The sequence below is a fragment of the Bombina bombina genome, chromosome 3 (assembly GCF_027579735.1).
Source record: "Bombina bombina isolate aBomBom1 chromosome 3, aBomBom1.pri, whole genome shotgun sequence".
Taxonomy (NCBI): Eukaryota; Metazoa; Chordata; class Amphibia; order Anura; family Bombinatoridae; genus Bombina; species Bombina bombina.
In genome coordinates this window covers 36350029-36361570 of record NC_069501.1, presented here as the reverse complement: position 1 = coordinate 36361570, position 11542 = coordinate 36350029, and the positions used below count along the sequence as shown (strand labels likewise).

The 11542-nt window shown below is 38.3% G+C and overlaps 1 protein-coding gene across 1 annotated transcript in view; it reads right to left on the bottom strand.

Annotated features, from left to right (window-relative positions):
- Positions 1-2823: 2823 nt before the first annotated feature.
- CFAP91 (cilia and flagella associated protein 91) overlaps positions 2824-11542 on the bottom strand; it is a 241352-nt gene continuing 232633 nt past the window's right edge. Inside the window, exon 18 of the mRNA XM_053705787.1 lies at positions 2824-2967. The gene's annotated coding sequence lies outside the window, so the exon portion shown is untranslated. The remainder of the gene's footprint in view (positions 2968-11542) is intronic.

Sequence of the window (11542 nt, the reverse complement as noted above, 5' to 3'; positions counted from 1 at the left end):
GCTTATCCCAGGCAGTAATTAGTACGTAGGATACTCTTATGCTTATCCCAGGCAGTAATTAGTGTGTAGGATAGCCTTATGCTTATCCCAGGCATTAATTAGTATGTAGCATAGCCTTATGCTTATCCCAGGCAGTAATTAGTATGTAGGATAGCCATATGCTTATCCCAGGCAGTAATTAGTATGTAGGATAGCCTTATGCTTATCCCAGACATTAATTAGTACGTAGGACAGCCTTATGCTTATCCCAGGCATTAATTAGTATGTAGCATAGCCTTATGCTTATCCCAGGCAGTAATTAGTACGTAGGATAGACTTATACTTATCCCAGGCATTTATTAGTACGTAGGACAGTCTTATGCTTATCCCAGGCAGTAATTAGTATGTAGGATAGACTTATGCTTATCCCAGGCATTTATTAGTACGTAGGACAGTCTTATGCTTATCCCAGGCATTAATTAGTATGTAGCATAGCCTTATGCTTATCCCAGGCAGTAATTAGTACGTAGGATAGACTTATACTTATCCCAGGCATTTATTAGTACGTAGGACAGTCTTATGCTTATCCCAGGCATTAATTAGTATGTAGCATAGCCTTATGCTTATCCCAGGCAGTAATTAGTACGTAGGATAGACTTATGCTTATCACCTGCATTAATTAGTACGTAGGACAGTCTTATGCTTATCCCAGGCATTAATTAGTATGTAGCATAGCCTTATGCTTATCCCAGGCAGTAATTAGTACGTAGGACAGTCTTATGCTTATCCCAGGCATTTATTAGTACGTAGGACAGCCTTATGCTTATCCCAGGCAGTAATTAGTACGTAGGATAGACTTATGCTTATCACCTGCATTAATTAGTACGTAGGACAGCCTTATGCTTATCCCAGGCAATAATTAGTACGTAGGATAGACTTATGCTTATCCCAGGCAATAATTAGTACGTAGGATAGACTTATGCTTATCCCAGGCAATAATTAGTACGTAGGATAGTCTTATGCTTATCCCAGGCATTCTTAAAATCCCCTACAGCAGAGCTTTCCAAACTTTTCATCTTGGTGACACACTTTTTAGACCTACATCATTTCGTGACACAGTAATTTAGTTGTACTTGCAAAAAGGAGGTTAAACTAACTTGTTTTAAGAGATACGGACACATACATAAATTATATGACTAAATGTATTTACAAGTAACAGTATTTATGTGCAAGAATTAAAAAAAAGTTTTTTAATAACTACACCAAAAGCTACTTACTATATTAATGGGATGTATGAGGTTGATGGGATGAACACAATTTCTGAATATTTGGTGGAATAATAGATAAAGATGCATTTCATCATCAAGCATTTTTAAGCTTCCACTTCCTATCTATATATCAAGAGCAGCAATGCACTACTGGGAGCTAGCTGCAAAAAAAAAATCCCACTGACTTCTGACTTCAGCTCAGTGTTCAAGCTGCCGCCCTCAGAGCTCGGTGAGTTTGATTGACTACTATCTGCGCTGCAAACACACTGCTGTCCCACTCACTGACTACACATGCAGTCACGAGCCAATTAAGGAGACTACACGTGCAGTCAGGAGCCAATGTGCCGCCAATTGGAATAGTTTCAGTTCCCACTGAGCTGCGCAAATAGGTTAAGATGATCTGTGACCCCCTAGGTATCAATCACGTGTCAACCATGTGATATGCGTAGCAGGCAGGCGGAAAGTCAGAACCCCCCCCCCAAAAAAAAAAAATTGTGCTGAAGCAGGGACACACCTACACACTGCTGCCGACACACTAGTGTGTCCCGACACACAGTTTGGAAAGCACTGCCCTACAGTGTTTGTCTTACCAATTTCTGATAGAAGTTTATTCCATGACTCAATCACCCTTTCTGTGAAGAAGTACTTCCTCAAATTAATCCTGAACCTCCTACTCTTCAATTTGAGATCATGACCTCTTGTTCTAAAATATTTAGGCAATTGAGACTTACTTTGTAAGCGTTATTTAGACCATGTACCATTTAGTAGCACTTCTTTAAACAGTTTCCAGTGGATTTATGACCTTTTGGAGATATGGTCTCCAGAACTGCGTACAATACTCAAGATGAGGCCTAACTAGTAATCTGTAAAGTAGCATAAGAACATCCAGCTGCAAATACCTCTACCTATAAAACCAAGTATTTTACTGGCCTTACTCGCTGCAGTCAATAACATGGTGTATGATGATCCCAAGATCTGATATATATTTATAGTTTGCTGACAATGTACTCTTCCGCTCTTTCTACTCTTACCTCAATCAACACTTCAGATTTAAAGGGACATGAAACACAAAATGAAACTTATATGGGTCAGAGAGCACATAGAACTTTAGCAGATTCCTCACATTATTTCTGTAATCAGATTAACTACATTTCTTGGTACCCTTTGTTGAAAAATATACATAGGTAGGCGCATCAACACACTAGTGAGGCCACTGAAAAGGGTGTTATTTTATTGTTTAAATTGTACTCTCTAGAAGATAGTTTCATTTTTATTCCCATGGCCATTTAATTAATTATTGGGCTACACTTCTGTAAATCCCAGACTGTTCTCCATTCCCTTACTCGATCCTCCAACCTATACGAGAACTGTGTCCATGAATCAATTGCCCTTTCTGTAATGAAGAGCTTATGCAAATTACTCCTAAACCGGAGATTGTGACTCCTTGTCCTGTGAGTGCTCTGCCTGCGACAAATGCTTTCAATCTCTTTAGATCTGTTCAGATGACTGCACTGAGCTCCGACTTTCTATATTTAGCCGGTTGTAGTGGCCTGAATAAATACACGCGGCACACAGGTGACAAGAGCACAGGACATTCATTTATTATCAAGTCAGAATTTATTACCGGTCACATAAATACTGAGATTTCACCCCAATACGGAGAGATCTGTTCTCATCAGCTGTCTCACAGCATGAATTCCAGAGTTCCCCAACAACGGACCTGCATAAAAACATATTAAACACATTGACATTTAAAATTAATACAAATCATTTCACTTGCACATAAAATAAAATGAATACAAATCAGTGCGCTTGCACATAAAATAAAATGAATACAAATCAGTGCGCTTGCACATAAAATAAAATGAATACAAATCAGTGCGCTTGCACATAAAATAAAATGAATACAAATCGGTGCGCTTGCACATAAAATAAAATGAATACAAATCAGTGCGCTTGCACATAAAATAAAATGAATACAAATCATTTCACTTGCACATAAAATAAAATTAATACAAATCATTTCACTTGCACATAAAATAAAATGAATACAAATCAGTGCGCTTGCACATAAAATAAAATGAATACAAATCATTTCACTTGCACATAAAATAAAATGAATACAAATCAGTGCGCTTGCACATAAAATAAAATGAATACAAATCATTTCACTTGCACATAAAATAAAATGAATACAAATCAGTGCGCTTGCACATAAAATAAAATGAATACAAATCAGTGCGCTTGCACATAAAATAAAATGAATACAAATCGGTGCGCTTGCACATAAAATAAAATGAATACAAATCAGTGCGCTTGCACATAAAATAAAATGAATACAAATCATTTCACTTGCACATAAAATAAAATGAATACAAATCATTTCACTTGCACATAAAATAAAATGAATACAAATCAGTGCGCTTGCACATAAAATAAAATGAATACAAATCAGTGCGCTTGCACATAAAATAAAATGAATACAAATCAGTGCGCTTGCACATAAAATAAAATGAATACAAATCGGTGCGCTTGCACATAAAATAAAATGAATACAAATCAGTGCGCTTGCACATAAAATAAAATGAATACAAATCATTTCACTTGCACATAAAATAAAATTAATACAAATCATTTCACTTGCACATAAAATAAAATGAATACAAATCAGTGCGCTTGCACATAAAATAAAATGAATACAAATCATTTCACTTGCACATAAAATAAAATGAATACAAATCAGTGCGCTTGCACATAAAATAAAATGAATACAAATCATTTCACTTGCACATAAAATAAAATGAATACAAATCAGTGCGCTTGCACATAAAATAAAATGAATACAAATCAGTGCGCTTGCACATAAAATAAAATGAATACAAATCGGTGCGCTTGCACATAAAATAAAATGAATACAAATCAGTGCGCTTGCACATAAAATAAAATGAATACAAATCATTTCACTTGCACATAAAATAAAATGAATACAAATCATTTCACTTGCACATAAAATAAAATGAATACAAATCAGTGCGCTTGCACATAAAATAAAATGAATACAAATCAGTGCACTTGCACATAAAATAAAATGAATACAAATCAGTGCGCTTGCACATAAAATAAAATGAATACAAATCAGTGCGCTTGCACATAAAATAAAATGAATACAAATCAGTGCGCTTGCACATAAAATAAAATGAATACAAATCAGTGCGCTTGCACATAAAATAAAATGAATACAAATCAGTGCGCTTGCACATAAAATAAAATGAATACAAATCAGTGCGCTTGCACATAAAATAAAATGAATACAAATCGGTGCGCTTGCACATAAAATAAAATGAATACAAATCGGTGCGCTTGCACATAAAATAAAATGAATACAAATCAGTGCGCTTGCACATAAAATAAAATGAATACAAATCGGTGCGCTTGCACATAAAATAAAATGAATACAAATCGGTGCGCTTGCACATAAAATAAAATGAATACAAATCAGTGCACTTGCACATAAAATAAAATGAATACAAATCAGTGCGCTTGCACATAAAATAAAATGAATACAAATCAGTGCGCTTGCACATAAAATAAAATGAATACAAATCAGTGCGCTTGCACATAAAATAAAATGAATACAAATCAGTGCGCTTGCACATAAAATAAAATGAATACAAATCAGTGCGCTTGCACATAAAATAAAATGAATACAAATCGGTGCGCTTGCACATAAAATAAAATGAATACAAATCGGTGCGCTTGCACATAAAATAAAATGAATACAAATCAGTGCGCTTGCACATAAAATAAAATGAATACAAATCGGTGCGCTTGCACATAAAATAAAATGAATACAAATCGGTGCGCTTGCACATAAAATAAAATGAATACAAATCAGTGCGCTTGCACATAAAATAAAATGAATACAAATCAGTGCGCTTGCACATAAAATAAAATGAATACAAATCGGTGCGCTTGCACATAAAATAAAATGAATACAAATCGGTGCGCTTGCACATAAAATAAAATGAATACAAATCGGTGCGCTTGCACATAAAATAAAATGAATACAAATCAGTGCGCTTGCACATAAAATAAAATTAATACAAATCAGTGCGCTTGCACATAAAATAAAATGAATACACATGCACATAAAATAAAATGAATACAAATCAGTGCGCTTGTAAAAAAATTTTTTTTATAATTTTCACAGTGATATTACAAAATAATAATTAATTTGAAAAAAAAAAATGCAATTATCAAGATTATTATTTGAACCAAAACACACAGAAAAGCACACGTGTTCTCTGTAACTAAAATAGTATTAATCATCCTGACACAGTAAAGTTTATTTTAATGTCTGTAGAAAATTAATTAGATTTGTGCAAGTCACTTTTCTAGCTAATTCCTAGAATTGGGACATTTTTGTAAGAAAATCTGATGTGTGTGACAGAGTATAAAGTACAAAGATCACAAGTTCTCTATAGCACGCTCTGCTTATTTAACGTGGGTGGGACAAATAACAATACTCTTAAAACATTTAAATATAGCGATTTATATTCCCCAAATTCTCTATATTAAACTATACAAAAGCAACGGCACAAGAAGAAAATGATAAACATTTCATTGTAGTAAAACAAGACTATTCATTTTACTGCTCAACATGCAATCTGGTTTTTCACAAGGGCGGATAAAAAAAAGGTTTGCATTCTGATTTAACTCATTGTGTCACACAAGGATAGGGGCTGGGGCATGAATATGTTGTCTCTTCCCTGAGAAATCAGAATATTGCTGAGCTGAAAATGTAGATAATATTTTTATGGATACATATTATTTTCTGTGTATCTGTATACATTGCAAGATGGTGGAACATAACAAGGTTTCCATTGGAATTTGTTTTTTTATTAACCCCTTAAGGACCAAAGCACTTTCATTTTCTGACCGTTTGGGACCAGGGCAATTTTTACATTTCTGCAGTGTTTGTGTTTAGCTGTAATTTTCTTCTTACTCATTTACTGTACCCACACATATTATATACCGTTTTTCTCGCCATTAAATGGAATTTCTAAAGATACCATTATTTTCATCATATCTTATAATTTACTATAATTTTTTTTATAAAATAGGATTTAAAAATTGAAAAAAAAAACACACTTTTTATAACTTTGACCCCAAAATCGGTTATACATCTACAATCACCAAAAAACACCCATGCTAAATAGTTTCTGAATTTTGACCTGAGTTTAGAAATACCCAATGTTTACATGTTCTTTGCTTTTTTGTAAGTTATAGGGCAATACATACAAGTAGCACTTTTGCTATTTCCTTCCCATTCAGTTACATTGGTGGCAGTAGGTGCTGCGTGCGCACAAGCAGGCCCCCTCCCCCCACACACTCCCGGCACCCGGCGTGCACATTGCACATACAGGAACCGGATGCCAGGTAGTGATGGGCCGCCTCCCTGCTAAGGCTCCCACCCACCAACAATCAGCCCCATCACTACCGGTGCAGAGAGGGCCACAGAGAGGCTCTCTCTGCATCGAATGCTTGATAAAGGGTATTGCAGGATGCAAAGGAATAGGGTCAAGTGGGCAGGTAGTGAGGTGTGAGGAAGACAATAGGGAAGCCACTTCACTCTCAGTGGTTGGGAAGAGGATGCAGAGAGTGGCATAGGGGGTGACTGGGAGCGAAGTTGGGAGATTGCAGGCTTGTGTTGGGATATTTCTTTGGATGGCAAGTGTTTTATTAAAAAAGTAGTCAGCCGGGGGGCGGAGCCAACCGCCAATGAAGATGGCTGCTTAAAAGAGGAGCTCCATACAAAGACTGCCAAAATAGAGCTTAAAATGCTTACTAAATCCGAATAGATCGGCTGAAATGTTAAGGGGTGAATGCCTAAACCTGTTGGCTGTGCAGAAGTACCCATTGAATGACTGATTCAAAGCTGCAGCCTAGCGATATGTACATCGCCTGAAGGACACAGAACAAGCCTTATGTAATGGCAAATTCCAGCTACGCCACATCTTCCACTGCTAAATTGGCTAACTTAGCTCTGTTAAATATTCAAGATAGGAGACTGCACTTCTAGTGTTTTAACAATAACAGGCACCCTAAGGAAGATGGAACCGCTCACATTTATTGCAGCCCTAACTGACATATTGGACGCAAACCATGTGAGACTCTTGAAATCTATGGAGGAAGCGTTTGGCTCTCCTACTCAAGCACTGGCAGGCGCAGATACACTCTCAGCCAGGGTGGGTGGTGAGTCTGCTCAGCGGAGTCCTAGCTGTACATGCAGGGCAGCGGTCGGTGAGCTATTGAAGCCGACGCTGCACCTGGAGGTTAGCACTTTGGAAATATTGAATGTGACGCTCTCTGATCTAACTCCCCTATACGATGGACTGCCCGCTCACCCACATGAGGAACAATCAGTGCAAGCTCCGACCGGTGTCCTAAGTTGTCTGGGCACGAAAGTGGGTTACGCAATGAACTCTCTAATCAGAAGGAGGCCCACACGCTCGCTTGCATACTGGGATTCGCCGCGCATGGCCTTTCAAGAAAATGGAGTTGGATCACACCCTACGTATGTGTCGCAGTTGGGGAAAACAGTTCATGGACTGCCTTCAGCCTTCCGCACTGGAGTAGGGTAAAAGACACTGTGCCCTAGGAATGTGGTGGTGGCATATAAGAGTGGTGCAGGGCAAGAAATGATACGTTATCCCTCACTGCCTTGTGTGGCTGCTCTGAAGCTTGTACAAATATGACTGCACTGCTTTCCTCCAGCCTTCTCCCACCAAACCCTTACACACCGGACACTTAGTCATACCATCATATTACTTCGGACATTACAAGTTAACAAGATTGTCAGGCTGACTTATGATTTTTTCACCCACCACCCATATCCTTTTTGTATCTATAATTGGCTGTTCCTGTTCATGTTTCATAGCTTCTGTATGATATTCAGTATGTAGTCACTAAATATGTTTCTTTAGTCTGTCACTGTTTGGCCATTTAACATTTCTGCTATGCTGCTAACTCTGCATTTGGGTTTGGCTGAGCATGTGTACACAACAACTATCCAAATATAGAGTATTGGCACCCGTGTTCTGTTATAAAACATAATATACCTAGTTGGCTTATGGAAGGTGGCTAATGCCCTGGCTGTTTATGTTTACCTAGTTACCTATGATTAATAAGTTTGACGCTGAGGGCTTTATATAGTTCTTTTAACTTATGAATCTTTTCTTCTCACCATGTACTCCTTACCTATATGTATCCTCTTAAGCTAACCCTATTTACTCTTCTCTTAGTCTGCAAAGGTGAAGTACGCCTAGCTCATGGTATTACAGCGCAATCTAGGTTATTTTTGTTTAGATGACTTTAGACCACAGCTACAGTCTTCCTTAAAATCTGTCAACCTTTCCTAATCTATGATGTAGCGAGCATATCCTTACACCGCTAAGAGACTAACATTAATATACCTAAAGTGTGAATACCTAGTACTCTTCTGTCACATCATGCCTGGGCCCCTGCTGGGTATAGGGCCCGTACCCAGGAGTTGGGACCCCAGGCAATTGAATTGTAGAAATGCAGAATTGATATGCTCACATTTAGACCTCTGGTTTAATCAGTCTTAAAAATAATAACAGATATGTCATTCTTCAGCCCCTAACAACTGTTACACCACCTATTTTTACTTTTACCACTCTCTAAAGTTACTGCAGACCTGTGTACGCAGCTATACATTTATTAGGGAGCATGGCACATATAAGACTATTCTATCTCTTGTTTTCTTGCACGGCTCCATCACATCAACCTCCATAGACCTGGTACCTTTGCCCTATTGATCCTGTTAAGAGCTTTGAGAAGGCTTATATTACACGTACAATTTTCACAGATGGGTATTATTTTCATGGTCACCATCGAACCTTTAGATGTTTAAGTCATAACTGATACGGCTATGTATAATGTTCAGGCTCTATCTAGCTGGCAATAACACTTTTGCTGCTCTCACAATGCCAATAACCATTTCTATACTCTTATTTGGCGCCCCCCCTCTCATATATACACTTTGACATTCGCATCTCACTATTAGTTTAAACAGCGTAACATTTCTTTCTTTGTCTTATTTACATAGCCTGTTCCTACATGTTTAAATTCCTCATGTTAATAACTTGTGTGACAAGTGCAATCTCACGTGTAATTTATCATGTTTTCCTACTCTTTGATTAATAGATGGTGTGGAAAATGGGTGGTTTATAACTAATACAGTTACTAGTTTGCTCATCTCACTCATGTTTCTACCCTCCTATCTCCTTAATGGTTCTCATAGTGTTATTGGTGCAGGCTGGTCCTGCGCTGCTACAACTAGTTATATCCCCCCTTCCCACACTATGCACCAAGGTTAATAGCCAGCTAGGCCCTATTATACCAGATTAAGAGAACTCGACAAGAACCAGCCCTTTTCTCTCCTTTTTTGTGCACCCTCTAGTACTAAAGGAGCTCACAACATTTTTACTTCAGCTATGCCGTCTTGTCTCATTATAGCTTGTTTGTTTTATGTATCCATGGCTCAACTGACCACCTCCCCCCCCCCCCCCCATATCCTAATATACCTCCTAGGCTAGGAGGGTTACCTATGCGGCTTCTCTTGTCTATGCCGCACCCTACTTATTGTATATCTACCCCAAATATCAACTCCTGTCCCTATAATGTTTCTCTACACCAGGCCCAAGAGGGTCCTACCATGTTTTAGTAGGGGCAGGAAAATCTAGTACACTATATCATAGTTTCATTACATACCTTACTAACTACAGTTCTTCATAGGAATAAGCTTCACTTACAAATTGAGTTACAAGTTTTAAGTTTAGTATTTTCCATCTCATCACACTACTTATATATTACAAAAACTTGTTTTGCTGTGTTATAAAAAAAATAATATGGAAGACACATGAAGACCATTCGTTATTTACACATTGTGAAATATGTGCCATAACTATTGTTTATATTTGACTTACTTGGAGAATTTTGAATACATTTCATTGGCAAGTTTGTGTATTATAAACGTTCCTACAGATCTAGCTTATGTATAATTTTACATTCCTGTATATTCTCATGTTTATATGGCTTCGTGATAACATGCATGTAACCTTATTGCTTTTTCTTTGTCTTCAATAAAAAGAATATTAAAAAAAAAAAAAAAAAAAAAAAAAAAAAAAGTAGTCAGCCAGGTCTTGAGCACTGAATGCAGATGAAGGGGGGTGGTGCAGGTGGGTAGAGGAGAGAGTTGAAAATGGAGAAGAGTCTTTTAGGGTTTGAGGAGTGAGTGGATATAAGAGAAGAGAAGTAGGTTTCCTTAGCTAGGTGAAGGGCAGAGGTGTAAGAGTGAAGAATGCACTTATAGTACATGAAATCAGGTTCAGAGCGGGGTTTCCTCCAGGCACGTTTAGCAGTGCAGGAGCATTTTTGCAGGTGGCGTGTTTGCTGGGAGTGCCAGGGCTGGAGCTGACGACGTGGGGCTTTGAAAAGTTGGGGCGGGGCGAGAGTGTCAATTGCAGAGAAGAGGGCATTATTATAGTTGGTGGAAGTGTGGGGGAGGCGTATTTGAATAAGGTTGGAGAGTTGGGGAGGGTCTACAGTGTGCAGATTTCTACAGGGGCGGGGGCGAGGGGGGGGGGGAGTAGGTTTAGCCTGAGATGGGAAATGGGCGACAGGCAACATCAGAGAGAGAGCAGAGATAAGAGAATACCAGATCAATAGAGTGTCCATCGTGGTGGGTAGGGAATAGGGTTGGTTGTGAGAGGCCGAAGGAGTTAGTGAGCAGTAGGGGCAGATGGGTTTGTCAATGGGGTTGTTGAAGTCCCCCAGAATTAGAGTAGGTGTATTTGTAGAGAGAAAGTAAGGAAGCAAGGCCGAAAAGTTGTCAAGGAATTGGGAGGTTGGTCCAAGGGGGCGATAGATAACTGACACTCAGAGAGAGAGAGGGGGGAGAACAGGCGAATGCAGTGTAATTCAAAAAAAGAAAAGGAGAGACATGGAAATGGCGATAGGTACTGATAGGAGCAGGAGGGGGAGAATAAGATGCCAAAACCGCCACCATGTCTCTCACCTGGCCTAGGTGGGTGGCTAAAGTGAAAACCACCGTGTGTTAGAGAAGAAATGGAAGCAGTGTCAGAGGAAGATTGCCAGGTTTCAGTAATTGCTAAAAGGTTGAAAGCGTTAGAAACAAACAGGTCGTGAACAATTGTAAGTTTGTTTCAGACGGAGTGAGCATTCCAGAGGGCACAAGAAAAGAGAGGGGA